The sequence below is a fragment of the Lutjanus erythropterus genome, chromosome 4 (genome assembly GCF_056507025.1).
Source record: "Lutjanus erythropterus isolate fLutEry1 chromosome 4, fLutEry1.hap2, whole genome shotgun sequence".
Taxonomy (NCBI): Eukaryota; Metazoa; Chordata; class Actinopteri; order Lutjaniformes; family Lutjanidae; genus Lutjanus; species Lutjanus erythropterus.
The window spans coordinates 34616777-34633747 of NC_139320.1; the positions used below are offsets into that span (position 1 = coordinate 34616777).

The 16971-nt window shown below is 38.1% G+C and overlaps 1 protein-coding gene across 1 annotated transcript in view; it reads left to right on the forward strand.

Annotated features, from left to right (window-relative positions):
- Positions 1-11080: 11080 nt before the first annotated feature.
- The window catches only part of sh2b2 (SH2B adaptor protein 2), a 29950-nt gene continuing 24059 nt past the window's right edge, over positions 11081-16971 (forward strand). Inside the window, exon 1 of the mRNA XM_084717774.1 lies at positions 11081-11298. The gene's annotated coding sequence lies outside the window, so the exon portion shown is untranslated. The remainder of the gene's footprint in view (positions 11299-16971) is intronic.

The window sequence follows — 16971 nt, forward strand, 5'->3', positions numbered from 1 at the left end:
TTGACGTTCACTGAACAGAACGATGCATGTGCAGTGGAGTTTGACACAAAGACGTCTGTTTTCTGTTTTCACATTCAGCTGCTGAAGGGGAAACATATGAATAGGATTTTGTGACATCACAACTACTTTAAAAAAAACAAACAAAACCCTGGTTCAATATGCCACTTACACAAATGTGATGTGGAAACCTAAAACCACCAGTGTACAAACACTGACAATGGACTTTTCTGTAAAGAAGTGGACACCATGTCTTCAGTATTTAAAATTTTGAAATTAAAAATATTTGCATTTTCATAGATTCTGGATTTTTTTTTTTGTGGAAAAACAACGTCAGATACAAGCTATTATTCAAAGCAAGTGATCTTATGTCTTAGAGCATCTGGAGGATCTTTAAATAATACTAAAGTAAATGAGTCTACAAACAAACATTTATCATTGGCGGAAGAAATATTCACATATTTAATTCATAGCTAAACGATGGCCCTTTTCATGTGGATGTCCAGTCTTTGTTGATGGTAAATGTAGTCAACTGACACAGTAAATTCCTCACTGTGTGCTGTGCAGACTGCAAAAATGGAGCTCCTCTGTTGCAAAGTCAGTTTTTCTTCCTGCATCCAATGATGTCACAGTGATGTCACTGGATGGAGGAAAAGCTACAGGCTTCTTCAGCTTGGATTTTTCTCATCATCATAAAATACAAGAACCGTTTTAAACAGCTGAACACTTATAGGTGCAGAATCATGCTATGTCTTTGCCGATCAACAATCGGTTGTTATTACGTAGAAAAAATAAACAAATAGGTGTTGATGGTGTCTGCCTCCATCAAAATGGAAAAACGACTCCACTGAGTGGTCAGAGGTGGTTCATGCTGACGTATACAAGCACGTTCTTGAATCTCCAGGTGAATTATTTCTGACATCCGTCTCTTTTTAAGTCATTATTCTGCTGTTTTAGGAGTCTGTCCACTTTGGCATTATGACATGGAAATGACACTGGTCACTAACTGGCCCTGGTGCTTTAGCAGCACTTGTTTTCACCCAGAATGCAGCGAGGTCGAGGGAAGTGATGTGTGGTTATTTTGATCCATACATGACAACATGGGCATGGGAGTCACGATCTCACCCACAATGCACCGTGGTAGATGTAGGCAGTGCTGCAGCTTCAAGAGCAGCAAAATTCAATATTGCACACACTGAAGGATTTATTGCTTCAGTTGACAACATTTACCATCAACACAGACTGGACAGCCACACGAAAAGTGAGAACTTTCCCTTTAAGAAAACATATCAATATCCAAAGTAAAGATCCTCCACAAGTTAAGCATTATAAATGTACATGTTTTAATGTCATGTCATCTGTTTAACCATTTAAATTTTTATTTTTTTTAAATCTATTATTATAAAAGTTATAAAAGTTTATCTTTATTTATTGTTACTGACATGTTTTGATTGTTTTAGTGTTTTTTTCTTGTACTTAAATTTGAGCTTTTTACTTTTTTTTCCCCTCATTGTCTCGGCTTTGTGTTGCCACATTGCCTTCTGGGTATCCTGCTCTTTTGCTTTGTCTGTCAAACTCTTTTTGTGTTGGTACTATATAAATAAAGTTATTATTATTATTATTAATAGTAGAAGTAGTAGTAGTAGTAGTAGTAGTAGTAGTAGTAGTAGTATCAATTGTACTTAAACTATTTAAAGTAAAAGTACTTGATTTGCAATACAGTATCCCTGTGAGTGTGATATTATTATGTGGACATCTAATATTGATGTATTGATGTGTAAACTGACTCTAATAACTTAATTTACTGTTGGGTGGTTAATCTATAACAATGCATCATATTTTATAAGATCATCTTATTTTTTGTTTGTAAAATGTGGTAAGTGATTAGTAACTAATAATATAATGTATAATAGTATAACTGTGAAATAAATGTGAAGTAAAAATATTTCTTTTTGAGGAGTAGAAGAATTTGCACAAAAATAGAAACATCTGTAAACTGTATTAAGCAGCATCATGTTCACTGCTGTATATTATGTTTCCTGATGCAGCATGAAGTTCATTGCCTCTCCAGCACATGACTGACTGACGTCCTCTCCTTCCTGTTGTTGTTTCCTCGTGTTGTTTACAGTGTCACTGATTGTGTGTTGCTGTGCTATCTTAGGCTAAGCTCCAGAGTGGCTCAGATGACATCATCACACACATCATGCATCATCTCCTGCCAGCACCGCGGGAGAGACGCAACATCAGGTACACGCTCACACACACAGACACACCAGCGTCTCACCGGCAGGTCATCTGAGGATGAGAGCTGATAATTTCTTGTCACCTCAGTGAGGCGGTGCGAGTGAAAGTGTGTGTGTGACTCAGCTGGCAGACTGACACTTCTGACTCCGTGTGATGATGAGATCTAACCAGGGCTGAAACCAGTTACCCCAACACGTCCATACAGGAGAGACATGACTTTTGTTTGTTAATCTGAGATGCTCCACAGAGTTGGATGGAGTAAAGCGAGGCTGGAATACCAACCAGGCAAAGTGGGCAACTGTCCCATGCAATTAGATGCACATAATCTGATTAATTGCATATTTTATGTGAATCTAATTTTATGTCTAATTCTATCATTTGAATGGGCTGTGTCCAAATATAGTTTTACAGCTTTTATTACAGTTTATTGGTTGTTAAATTAATAGGAGCTTGTATGTGACATTGTGCACACTTTATGCATACAGGGTCGGGGATGTATGATGAATGTAGAGGGGCTCCCTGTCAGGTTAATCTGGAAACTATTTCAAGTGTTCAAAGCAGGACTACAACTATTACATTTAAGGCCATTTTAAGGATTTACTTCCGCCTTTCCATAAATTTTGGGGACTTGCTAGCGGCAGAATAAAAAAAAATCAATAGTCAAAATATTAGTAGGCCAGTCAGAGATATCCTGCAAACAGAAAAAAATCTATTTTGTTTTAAACAAAATAACGCAGGATCTTCTGGTAAGAAAGTTGCACCAGACTCAACTTTTGCTACAATGCAGCATCATACGACAAGATGCTGCATTCAAGCTCACATTCCTGGTAGATTATTTTGTAACATGAATGGAGTATTTTTACTGTTTAGCTCCCAGCTGTCATGATGGAAGATAAAATAGTTGCTACCATGATGTTTCCAGAGTTGTAAAATCTGATATGTTTTATTATTAAACACATTAATCTGTTCCTTCATCTGGACCTTTGGTCTTTGGTCAGTTGTGGGTTGGGCAGTTGGAGGGGCAGGTTGAACCCCGGTAGTAAAACAAGTGTTGGAGGGGGGATCTATAAACTCAGTGTTAGAGTGGTGCTGGTCCCTGTTGCTGCTTGGGGACACTGAACAATCAGAAGCTTTAAAAATGTTCTATAACTGCAAAGATTCTGTTATTGTGTCTGTCAGTAAAGATATAAAAAAAATATCCTCCAGTTGAAGGGAATAAACTTAAATTGCAACGATGCTGCCCTCATGTTTTTTGATGCATTAATCTAATACAGTTCACAGTATTAGAATATTATATATATATATATTAATTGATATTATAATATATTAGAATAATAATATATTAAAATTAAGTACTTGTGTAACGATGTAATTAGATAAAAGTAAAAATTAGTACTCTGAACCTAATTGTGGAAATGTTTTTTTTGCAAGATAATAACAAACATATTTGAATAAAAGACGAGAAAGGTTTGTTGGTAGTGGTGAGGGAGATCAGTAACTCACGTCTGAGTTTCCATCATGCATCTCTTATGCATGATGGAAACTGAGCCTCCTATCTGGTACATTTTGTTTTTCATCTCACCTTTCAGATTCCTACTTTTTTGTATGTCTCTGTTCTTCTCATTCAACATGTTTTCCATGAAGTTTCAAATTACGGCATTTAAGTGCTTCTCATCAGTAATTAATTTGTACAAATGCAGTGTGCAGCCGTGGCATGGAGCCTGTCCCACTGAGGTGCACAAAGACGTCAACATCTGTATCTGTTCAACCAACAAAACCAGCTGTGTCTGTATCTGTAATTGAACATAAGACCAGAAGTGGGTGTAGTTTACACCAGCAGGCACGTTAAATTGCACAAATGTACTTTCTAACGTATTCATTAAAAATTGCAATTGTTGTGCCCACAAGGCATCAAAACATTTTAACACCGGCATATAATTAGGAAATGTCCAGCAATAAGAAACTGAAAAGAAAGTTTCATGAATTCATGCAAAATTCTGTTTTGCAGTGAAAACATAAACTGTTTAACAGTAAATATGTAAAAAAAAAAAAAAATCTGCAGTTTATATCAGAAGGAAATAATCTTAAATTGCAATAATGCTATGTTAATGTTTCTTGATGTGTTCATCCTGCTCTAGTTCACAGTGCTATATTACATGTATGTTAATAATATATTATATAAGGGATAATGTGCAGTGAGGAGGTCATTATCCCAAAATAAACCGACAGCATGACTTCAGGTCTTGAATCTTCCTCTCAGGTTTTATTTTGCAGTAATGGCCTCCTCACTTTACATTATCCTGCTTATTAAATGATTGCAAATCAATAATTTGACACAAAATATGAATTTATCAGTTTAAAAATGATTGTATTGCTCATCCAGAGTCTATTATCAGAACTGTCCATAGCAACAGTCTGTTCTTCATAGCAACAGTCTGTTTTACAAAAATAAAAGACCTTAGAATGCTGTAATTGATCAATCAGAATCAAGTATTTAACAAAGACATGTTATATAACACTATAATATTAAAATTAAGTAAAAAAAAAATATCAGTACAAACCACTGCACACTGAGCTGACTTTGGAGCAAACAATGTATTTCACTTCTTCAAGTCCACTCAACAGGGGTGATAAAAAAAAACAAAAAAAAAAAACACAGATCACATGACTAATTATCACAGTCAGCAATATTTTCTTTTTTCTTTGCAGTCTTTCAACATTTTTCAAAAGATCCTCTAAACCTCGCTTTTGTTTTAAGAGAGTTATGAATGTAGAAATACCTGAGGAAGCCACGAGCGAAACGCATTGTTTGCTTCAAGAAAAAAAAAAAGTTCACAGTAAAGTCAGCTCAGTGTACAGTCAAATTTGGGTGCATCCCTTGAATACAATGTCGTGTTCAGAGTTTCACTTCAGCCCTGTAGTGGTGTTTTCCTGGTCAGGAAACAGTGCGGGGCAGTTTCTTATTAAAGCCTGCTGACACATTGATCCTCAAACAGCCTCAGGAGACCAATCTCCAGCTCAACCACTTTAGATGCTTTCACAGGAAATCAGCTCAAAAGCATCTCTGTTTTTTTTTTCTCTCTCTTTTGTCCTCCAGCTCCCTCCTCCCCTCCTCTGTCTCACCTCTCTGAGGCCTAACTGAGGTGTATGTTTGAACTTCTGATCAATGCTGCCCGCTGGTTTGTTTGCGTGTAGTCTTATGTAGTGGGTTCCTGCTCTGCCATCGAGCTGTACAGTACATCTGCACAGAGGAAAGTTTCTCTGTGACCTTTAGAGGTGAAATGAGAGGAATTAAGAGGGCACGGCGTGATAAGTTGATGGCTGAGCAGAAGGGATTCAGATGCAGAGGTTAAAGGGAGTAAACCAGAGGTGATGTGGGAGAGACAGTGACGCGTCTGTGAATGACCAGGAGGTTGAGGCGGCCCCTGCCCCCTCGAGGCTCGCGTCGATTCATCCTTCCGGCAGGATGTGTGTGAAGATCAATAAGAAGCGAGGGTCTCTGGAGGGAGACGCAGAGCGAGCCCTCGCCCTGCCCAGAGGTCTCTTTTTGTTTCATTAAGCAGCTCCTCGCTCCGGTCTGGGTCTGGTTTGAGAATAATGAGTTTAAATGTTTCTGTCATCATCACGGATTATAAAAACAGTCCTCACTTCATTCATCATCATCCCTCCAAACAGATTCTACTGCTTTGTACTGTAATATTTGTGTACACGTCTGATGCTGTTAAACTGTAGAGACTGTAGAAAGTATTTGCATCTTCATAGATTCTGGATTTTGTATCAAGGAAAAAAAAAAAAACAGGCGTGTCCAGACTTTTTTGATGGGGGGGTCTTGAGTGCAACATGTCAGAATAGCTTTAATTTATGAAGATTGATTTCATTTACTAACAGTATTGTGTCTTTTACTTTCTTACAGTCTCTTATTTTTTTCTTTTTTATTTAGATAAATAGTCCTACCAATCAAAACACAACAGTGTGGCACCATACAAATATAATGTAAAGCTTTTATTCTTTAAGTCCTCAGGAAGAAATTGTTCCTCCATTGTACCTCCTTCATACATCTTTCATTCATTCCATCATGAAAAACAGTTTTACGTTTATGATTTATTATTCTGGTTTATTATTTTGCTTATCCATTTATTGTGCATGGTTATTGGTGTGCTGGTTATCTGCAATCTTTTTATTTCATTTATTTATTTGATAGGGAAAATGCATGTAAGCCTTGTTATATTCAAATAAAACTGCAACTAATGCAATATAGGACTTCTAGCTGTAGCTCATTTGCAGTCCTTGTCCCTGGTGATACTTTCAAGGAATAAAACACAAGATTCAACACTCTTGTACAAAAAGAGAGACAACCACTACAAACATTAACTGGGACAACAAGGACTAAAAAATAAAAAAGTAATTAAGAACTTTTTATTGATTGAACTTCTTCATGGAAAAACCACATTACATACGAGTCTAAACTGTTTATGTAAATTGTAAACAAGTATATAATTGGTAGAAAAGTGTTGGAAAAAATATTGAGTGGATAATGTATTAAGTTACTTTATATACTCTGTAAATATGAAGAAGTAGTTTTAACCATGAAAAGTTAGTGTCCAGGCTGCCTTAAAATTTTAAGTTTACTAAATTTGAAAAGACAAGTTGATATAAACTTGATGTCAATTCAAAAACATGTTTGATAAGCTTAAGATATTAAAATGAAACCAACAACTCTTCAGTCACGCCGACAAAAGTTGCAAACACGTTTCCTTTTACATTTTCTGGTTTGAAGAGTCAGTTCTTCATTTCACACAAAGTTGGAGTTACGTTGTTCCAACAGAAAGACAATTTGTGAAACTGCTCCGCTGCTGATCATGTTTCTTTAGAAACTTATTTAAATTGGTTGATTTAACTCAGTACAGTACATTCATTCAACTCGTCATTTCAAGCCAAGACCTCAACTTAGAATAAGTGTGGATAAGTTCTGAAAATAAATACTAGAAAGTTTAATTAGCTTGGATAAATGATACATGTATATTTATATGAATGTGAAAAGCTTAGCTGATTCCACCAAATTCACGTATGATGTTTTACAGAACACGGTTATGTACTTTACGTGCATATCTATGTATATTGTTGAGAAGGTTTTAAGGGGGTTTCCAGAAAAATGTTAGTAACAGGAAATAGTTAGTTATCGGAAATTATTTATCAATATTTCCCCAGACCATTGTATAATCTTAACAATCTGTTACAGCGTGGAGAGTTACACAAAACAGTAAACATCTTCATATTTCTTTGGACCACATTAATCAGACGGTGGGATCTCTGGTGATGATCTGTTTTACATTACAAGGTTTGTGAATCCCTGAGCCGCCTCTTTGAAGACACTTCAGCACAGAGAGCAGAGCACAACTGGCAGCATTTCAATCACATGCTTTTGTTTAATCATTCGTCCCCTGCTAATCATTACGTGGATCTGTTCGAGCTGCTTAACAGCTGAGAAAAAGAGTTTGTGAAAACAAGATCACACAGTGTGGGAGCTCTGACTGCAAACAGTCGCTCAGGAGGAAACTCTCAGATCAGATGCTGCTGACCTTGCGGAGCAGCTCGTCCTCTCCCACCGCCACCTGTCTGCAGCCTGACCAGGTTATTATTTTAGCCCTCAGCCACACCACGAAGCCACAGAGTCAATCCTCTCAGAGAGGATTAGTAGTGAAGGTGTGCTACGCTAGAGCCACACACTGAGTTATAAACACCACGAGCCACATGAACTGTCTCATTTGGCCAAACAGCATGTGTGTAATGGTGTCAGCCTGAGACCTGAACCCTGCTGTGCATGACATTGATTAACTTTGAGTATCCTCAGTGAGGTTAATAGTAACAAAACGATAGAAAGAAAAAAGAAGTTAAAAATTTAAAATGCAATAAATGAAAGTAAAATGAAACTATGACAACAGTAAAACCCCTATAATTAAGAACCATCATCATATAGCCACTGTCACCATAATCTCAACAGGCCACTCAGCTTAATCTGTGCTTTTTCTGTTCCCAAGACATTATATGCATAAATATGCATGAATAGTATCTGTATTATACATTATAATATCATGCAAATTGAAAACACATAATGTAAACCCTTAATTTAAAAAAAAAACCAAACTAGATCATGAAAAAAATAACACCACACTTCACAATAATGATTAAAACCCTTCAGAAATCTTGTTTTTTGTATTATTGTGTGACTCTATTTCCCATATAGACATAAAACACCTGTTGTCATGAAGAAATCATAATATTTTGGTTAAAATACACATTTTAGTCCCAAGGTTTCCCCTCAGTCCTGTTTCCCTTTTTTTTTCCTGTACTGTGCTATTTTTCTTTATCCTCTATTGTTTGGATGTATTACTTAATTTAGGAAACAGATTTTCTTAAAGGAGAAAAAAGATCTATCTGCTGAGCCATCATGAACTGACCTGGTGCTAACTACCTTTTTAGTTAGCTAGCAAATGTAATGTTTTGTTGACTTTATAGCTTGTTAATGTGTAAGCTAGCTTCCAAAGATTAACATTTAATTAACTTTTTAGCTTGAAAACCTTTTCGCTAGCTACCAAACAATATAATGTTTGGTTAGCTTTTTAGCTACCTGCCAATGTAACTTTATGTTAACCTTTTAGCCAGCTACCAAAACTGGTTAGAACTAACCTTGGACTAAATTAATCCTTGTTTGTACAACACAGTTGCACAAGTGTTTGTGTGTGAGACGTCAGAGAGCGTGAAAGAAACAATGTTAGGGAGAAAACACACAAGGAGGCTGACTGGTTCATTCATTCAGTCAAGACTGTCACTCTGTGTGTGTGTGTGTGTGTGTGTGTGTGTGTGTGTGTGTGTGTGTGTGTGTGTGTGTGTGTGTGTGTGTGTGTGTTTGGACCAGCTGCCACCTCCATTCCATTGTATGTGGTCCTGTTGGCAGGTGTGTGTGCGTGGATGTGTTTGTGTGTGTGTGGGTGTTTTGTATGTGTGACCCCTAACAGATCAGTTTGTCTTCAGTGGAACTGTATAGGCCTATTTGGTTGTGTCAAGTGATTGTATCTCTCTCTCTCTCTCTCTCTCTCTCTCTCTCTCTCTCTCTCTCTCTCTCTCTCACACACACACACACACACACACACACACACACACACAGTATTGTGTCAGTGGCGAGTTATAGAAACAATAAAAGGGTGTGGCTCCTTTAAGGACAGTCATCGGTGGCTGTTAAATAGACCAGTGAAACACACACACACACACACACACACACACACAGACACACACACACATGCCCCCCAGTGAGGAAGCTGAGGTTAATTCAGCCAGACGCACAGTATTTGCCTTCAAAATAAGAGCCTCCAGAGTCACATTAGAAGTGACTCATTCACAGTGTTAAATATTGTGCAACAAAAGTTTTTTTCCGGTTGCTTAATCAGGCTGAATGGAGCGCGTGTTAGTTCTTTTTAAAATGTCAGCTTTTCAGGAACTAAGATTTAAAGTGTTTTTATCTGGACCGCAGTGCATTTTCAGTTCATTTGGTCACATTCACATGAGCTTGAGTAAGTTTCAAAAGTCCAGTGCTTGGCTGCATAAACCACCTTAAGTTTCAAATTGACGTTTGTTCTCTAAGCAAAAGATTTTGTATAAGCTAAAGGTCTTAAAACTGGATTTTGACACAGAACCCCCCTACACAGCAGGCCCACAGGATTTATTAATACAAGACCATTATCACCTTTTGGTTTGGCTAAAACCCCTAAATACATTTATTAATGATAAAGGTAAATACAAGACTGAAAACATCCTTTTGGCGAGTGAGGCCAATTATAGTTGCTTCTTTCTCAGTTCCGCCCCTTTTTGCTCTGTGCTCTAAAAATGTTTGAGTTTGAGTTTGTGCTTGAGAACTTTCTCAACTCAGTATTCTCCTGTTGCTGTCAGGCTGAAACCTTGTATCTCAACGTTTTGTCTTTTTTTTCTTTATAAACCAGTGCTATTGGTCACCCTTTACGTCTATGTTTTTTTTTGTTTGTTTGTTTTTTTTTTTACAAGTATTTAAACCAATGAAATTTTTTATTATTAAGTGCTTTTGACTAAACCTTGTAACTCCACTGGATCCTCAAACTTTTAGCAAAATTGCAAAGCTCATCTTGAATGCAGTGCCATACACATAGGAAAAGTTAGTGTTCAGGACTTTCTGCCAGGAAGCTCATCTGTGTTGAAAAGAAAAACAAATTTACAAATTTTGTTGCTTGGAGACCTGTAAAAGCTATGGGTGTCAAATATGGCTGATAAAACTGAAAGGTAATGTTAAATTTGAAAGGTCTTATATAATTGTTATTATTATTATTATTATTATTATTATTATTATTATTATTATTATTATCACCATCATCATCGTCATAGAAACAATTTCCAAATAACATCCAGGCAAATAAAACAAATGAAACCAGCAAAAAGAGACAGTCAGTAAAAAAACAAATAAAACATACAATACCAATACAACACAGATATGAAACCATAAGTTCTCATGACGATTCCTGGAAAGCAGTTTAAGTGGTTTGTGTTCAAGAGTCTTTAAAATAAAATCAGCACAGCAAATTGAGATAACTCTGTCAGAATACTGCCTTTGTTTTCTCTACCTAAATTATATTTAATTGCATTGCTGTCTGACTAAAGTGCAATGGACTTATGGGCCCAAAAGCTCACTCTCCTACGTCACAAAACGTTTGTTAATTAGCTTGGGACCTTTATTCTGAAGTATCTACCGGAAGTAGCCTTTTATTCTGACTCTTTCTGACTTGTCATTGGTCTGTGGAGAGCAGAGCCAAAGGTACAGCAGCAGCAGCAGCAGCACAGTGCGTCGAGCGGAGAGATGGAGACAGAGCTGACCGGCTGTGAGCGCGTATAAAGCGGAGAGGAGGAGGAGGAGGAGGAGAAGAAGATCAGATGAAGAGGGAATAAATCACCATGTCTGATCCTGAATAGACAGACGGCATCTCCACCGCAGAGCCAGGACACCGACCAGCGCCATGAAACCAGTCCTGCATTGAGGTGAGAGCCGCTGCTGCTACTGCCGCTGCGTTTTATTTCTTATTTAGCGCGTCTGGAGCATCTTGACGCGTCTGATTAGACATCTTGCAGAGCCTGTTCATGTGTCAGGAGAAAGAGGGGAGCAGCAACAAACCTCCAGGTGCTGATGAAGATGAGCAGGAGGAAGGAGGAGGAGCAGGAGAGGAGGCTGTGTTTTGGTGTTAAACCCGATTCATCCCCACAGTCAGCCTCCGGGATGAATCCCTGGCTTTTTAGGAAGAGAACAAGTGCGATAGGCTTGTGATCGGCTCCTCTTTTTTTTTTAATATATTGAGCCGGGAGTGTGTGTGTGCCAGAGACTGCCTGCACATGAGGAGGGTCGCGGTGCAAAAGGGGCTTTTCCGATAATCCTTTTAATAGCCTTGAGGGAGTAAAGTGTGGTCAGTCACAGGACGGCTAGGGGGCCTGATGTGATGTGATCGGATGTGATGTGATGTTTTAGGCCCGATCGAGGTGATCGGAATCAATGTACCGACTCGTGACTCCTCGTACAGCCGGGCTCCCATTCATCTCCTCCTGCTTTCTGGACCAGGAGGAGCTGTGAGCCATTCAGCAGGAGGCTGCTGCCGCCGCCGATGATTCCCATTCATGAAGTCCATTACGCAGCCTGCACAACGATCCACTGTTGGCTTTAAATAGGCTCTCTGGGCCTGCAGTAGGCCTGTTTTAGGCCTGCTGTATTGACTTTGTCTCGTGTATCTTTTTATAGGCTACAGTCAGTTAATATGAAGCCTAATAAGCCTGATTTTAACAGGACGCACATCTGATAATATTTTTTATAACACTCCTATGAGGCTCTGATCCATCTGCTGAGTTTATAGTGACCTAATCAAACAAAATGGCTCATTATTTTCTTATTTCTGTAACTAAATTCTATATTATTCTGTTAGTTGTTTTGTGGTAGTTATCTTTTAGTGAAAATTAATTGCATCTTTATAAAAATCGGTTTTATAGGGCTGCTGCTTAAATGTCCAGTGTGTAGGATTTAGGGGTTTTATTGCCAGAATATGGCAGAAATGGAGTATAATATTCTTAAGTCACTCATTCTTGAGAACTGAGATAAAACCTTATTTTGAGGGGACTCAACTGATTTTGCACTCTTCCGTTATGCTGGGCAAATATATTTTAAAAGATCAAACTCTTTGTTGTTAAACCTTGTAACAGGCCAACCTCCTAGTGATTAATTTTTATAATTAAATGTAGACGTCAGCTCCGTCACATGCAAAATCTGAGGGAGGTGACGTCTTAAGGAGTTGACAAAATGTTTCATTTTTTGTTTCACAGCATAGTCGCAGTGAAGAGCCATTTTATTTTTTGAAGTCGCTCCCAGTTCTCTTAATGCCAATCAAAACACACATTTTATGGTTGTTATGGTTGTGACACATATGGCAGCAAAATTATTTTTAGGAATTTGTCGAAAAAATAGAAAACTTACCTGTGCTTGAGCAGTATAACAGAGTTTAGATAACCCTTTTTATGCCTGATTAAATCACATTTTTGTAAAAATCTGACGGAGTTGATGAAAATCTGGGACACAACTTTAAACTTTTTAATATTTTCATTAAAAAATCTACTTTAAAACAAAGTTGATTGTAATGGCACATATTTTGCACCCATGTTATCAGCAGGTATTGTTAGTTTTAGAGCTCAAAAATAAATTACATATATTTAAAAAAATATATAAATCCTTAATGAAATTCATCTCCAAGTGTTTTTTTTTTTGACAGGACATGATTTGTCCCCTTCTCAGGAATGAGTTATATTGCTTTTGATCCAGAAAAGGTGCAGCTCCCCTGTTTACTTGTTTTTGTTTACAGGTCAGTCTTGCCCTGTCAAGTATGCCAGCTACATGGAAGTATGATCACAACATAATGTACAAACTTATGATACAGAATATATGTCTATGCTCTTCCATGGAGATCGCTGTGTTGCACCGCCATGTTTCTACAGTAGCCCAGAATGGACAAACCAAACACTGGCTATACATAGAGCCTGGCACATTTTCATTTCAGGTTCTTATAAAGGAAGGGCAGAGTGAGAGGAGGTGTTTGCAGTCTGCAAACTCATTGCTAGATAACACAACTACATACTGGACCTTCAGTCCTTCTGCGAGGATCATGTTAGCGTACACTTAGTAAACCCATACTTCAGTAACTTCAATTTATTGGTAGGCAGCGACAAGTACTGTTCGGTGTTTTCACAGAATGTTGAATGAAAAGACGCGAAGGAATCTGGATGCTTGTTGAGCTGTAAGGTTTTGTTGGTGAAGACTCGTAGTATGGGGATAAAATTTGGTGGCCACAGGGTCACCTACGTGGAATATTTGGTGGCCACAGACTAACTTTTTGTGGCCACGGGCCGTCATGCCATGGTTAATTTCAAACGCTGAAATATTTTTTTTGCCGTGTGTTTAATGTCTACTCTCAACATGACTTGCCCTAATCTTCACCAACATGGCACAGCAAATTCCTTGTAAGTGAAAACCAATAAAGTGGTTTCTGATTCTGATTAACAGATTGATTGATACCTGTTTCCTGTACTGTGCCTGTTTATATTGAAAAGAAGTCCACATTTAGGTGATGGTAAAAAGATGTGGGACCTGTGAAAGTGACACACACAATCACATCTTAAAGTTAGTAGCTAGTTCACTACTTAGCTTCTCTACACGATCGTTAGCTAGATACTTAGCTAGTGTTTTGCTCTGTAGCAAATTTCTAGCTTACTAGTTAGCTAATTTAGATACATTTTTAGCCAGTTAATTACTATTATCTACTATCTGATAGCTAATGTTAGCGAAACTCTTTGTTACCATTAGCCTATTTAGGATGTGACTATATGTTGCTTTCACAGGTTCAGCAATATTTTTAATCATCTTCAGAATTTGTTTTTCTTTTCAACATAGACAAATCTAGCATGTAATTATCAAAGTACAGGAAACAAGAAAGGAGAAAGTTGACTGAGGTTCTGCGGGACACCAAGCTGAGCAGAACAAAGGGGGGCAGGACTTAGGAAAGGTCAGTTCAAGTCAAGAGGCTGTATTCAACCCTCAACCTGTAGTTTTAGACACAAATACATGCAAAAAATTCATTCACATATGAAAACTAAAAAATAATGTCGCTGGCAATGACTAATCCATAGCTGGCTTATCAAATCCATCAGCACAAAGGCATATCATGTCAAAAAGTCATGTTATATAGAGACATATGTGTTGTCCGTCCTCTGTAGGTACAGCTGTTTTTCTTTTTTACATCAGCTTCGCTCTGCAGCACTGAATTATAAACCTCATCTCTCCCAGTAAGCGACACACTCGATGCTCACACAGGTTGTACAGTGTTTCTCTTCTGCGAGAGGCCTGTGGTCATCTGTGAAATTAGTTAGACCTGGTGGGTGAGTGAGACAGGAAATGGAAGTCAGTGGCAGAATGTGCATCGTCTCCCACGCGCTCCGTCCTTTATCACTGGCTGCCATATGGATGCCTGAGCTCACTCAATATTTACATTGTCACCGCTTGCCAGAGAAACCACAAGAGAGAGAGTGAGGAGAGCCTGCTGCTAGAGGACACGCTAATTAATGTGTTTAATATCTGTGTGATGAGGCTCTGCTCCCTACGTTGTTAAAAAATAAAATAAAAAGGCAGACCGGAGAGAACTGGTCAGTTTGTGTTCGGTTACAGTTTGGTAATGTGGAATCTCAGTCTCCTCGTCATGTCTGGTTTCTTATCACCGGTTGCATCTGTCTGCATCTTCACACACACTCACACACACATGCAGGTGGGTGTTATCAGTGTCTGGGTCTGGGGCTCTATTACAGAAACGTCCTAACTCACAGATCCCATCTTAACTGTTTGGTAACCATGCGTAGGACCTAAATTAAGGGGAAATGCCATTACAGATGAGGAATTCCTAAAATCACTCCTGTAACCCAAGATTTGAAATGTGTATTAAACAACCATCCTAACTTCCCAAAATCTTTAAAAATCCTGTTAATCCATCCCAACTTTCAGTTTTCCACCTGTCATAGTAGCTAACTTCCTAACTAGCTAACGGTAGCTAACGGTAGTGTTCCCCTACAGTAGTTAATGGTAGTGTCCACTGACAATAGTCTTAGCTAACAGTAGGTAATGTACCGTTAGCTAGCAATAGTGTTTGCTAACAGTAGCTAATGTAGTAGCTAACAGTAGTTTTAGCTAACAGAAGCTAACAGCAGTGTTAGCTAACTAGTTAAAGGTAGTGTTTGTTGATGATACCTGATGGCAGTGTTAGCTAACTTGTTTAATCCATATGGGTACTCTGTTATTGCTTTTACATAATGGATGGCAGATAAGAGAGACTGTCTTAGCCCACTCTTTGTTTTATTTCCCAAGTTATATCATTGTTGTAAATTTACTAAAAAAGCATCTTTGGCTGCTATTGTTGCTTCAGTTTTTTATGTTTCAGTGTAAATGCTCCTATAGATGAGATGTGAGTTATTTAGAAATTGCTTCTGTAATATCAAATTGGGAAAAGTCCTTTTTTGACTCTTTCTATTAAAGACTTAAGATTGTAGGTTTCTGTAATGTGGCCTCAGGACTACACAGGCTCCCTTTCATAATATCTGTCTGTCTCAGTGAAGGTAGACTCTCTCCTCTCTGGTGGTCCTGTCCTTGCGATGATACAAACTCTCCAGACAACGCTCAGTGGTATCAGGGAAGGACAAGGTTATCAGGGGTCAGGTCAAAGGTCACTGACCTGGCTGCTCTGAAGTGGACAGATCTAAATCTGTTAAAGCGGGTAAGGGGGTCTGTTAGTGCTGACCCCGACTTCTGCTCTTCCTCCAACCACAGCGTCTGATCCCTCATCTCACCGCTCTATCAGTAATTTCTCCCTCCTGCTGACATTGTTATCTTGTGTCTACATCTCCTCTGCTTTTCTTTTCATGTTAAACCTGGTTTTCATAGTCTTTACACACGTCTGGATCTCTACTGTTATAATCTATGTTTTGACTTCTGTAGGTGAGTCAGGTTTTGTCCATGGGACTTCCCTCCTTGTGTCAGCGTATGTTTTTATCTCTGTCCTCCTTCAGCATCCTTACAGAGCAACAAATCAAAACACAACATCATCACAACACGAAATGCTGATATCTGCACCTCTGTCGCCTACTTTTGTACTGCAAATAGGGTCTTAATTTAGCTTTTTTGTTTTTGCCATTAACTGGATTTTTAGTCCAATTTTATATTGCTGTTGGGTCATTTACACAAAATAAAATATGGATAATTTGATCTACTGTTACTCACAGCAAGCTCAAGTTTTACTTTAAAACTGTCACTAATTTATTTTTAGGTGCGTGGGCGACTAGCTACAGATTAAAATGGGGGTGCAAGATAAGTGACAGGCAAGGGGAGGTATGGTGGAATTTTTTTTTCTGTAGTGGTGACAAAACGTTAATAGACATACCTATTAGCAGTTTGAATTGAACTAAAGCTCCCTGTGCTCTCTGGGGAAAACATCACACCAAACTCCCTTTAAGAAATATGACATATTAACAATATCTTATGTGTCTTTAAAAACACAAAACTCTAGAAACACAATATAAAGGGTGTTATATGTTTACAGTGTGTTTGTCAATTCGGCATCAGTATAATCCATAAAGATGAAC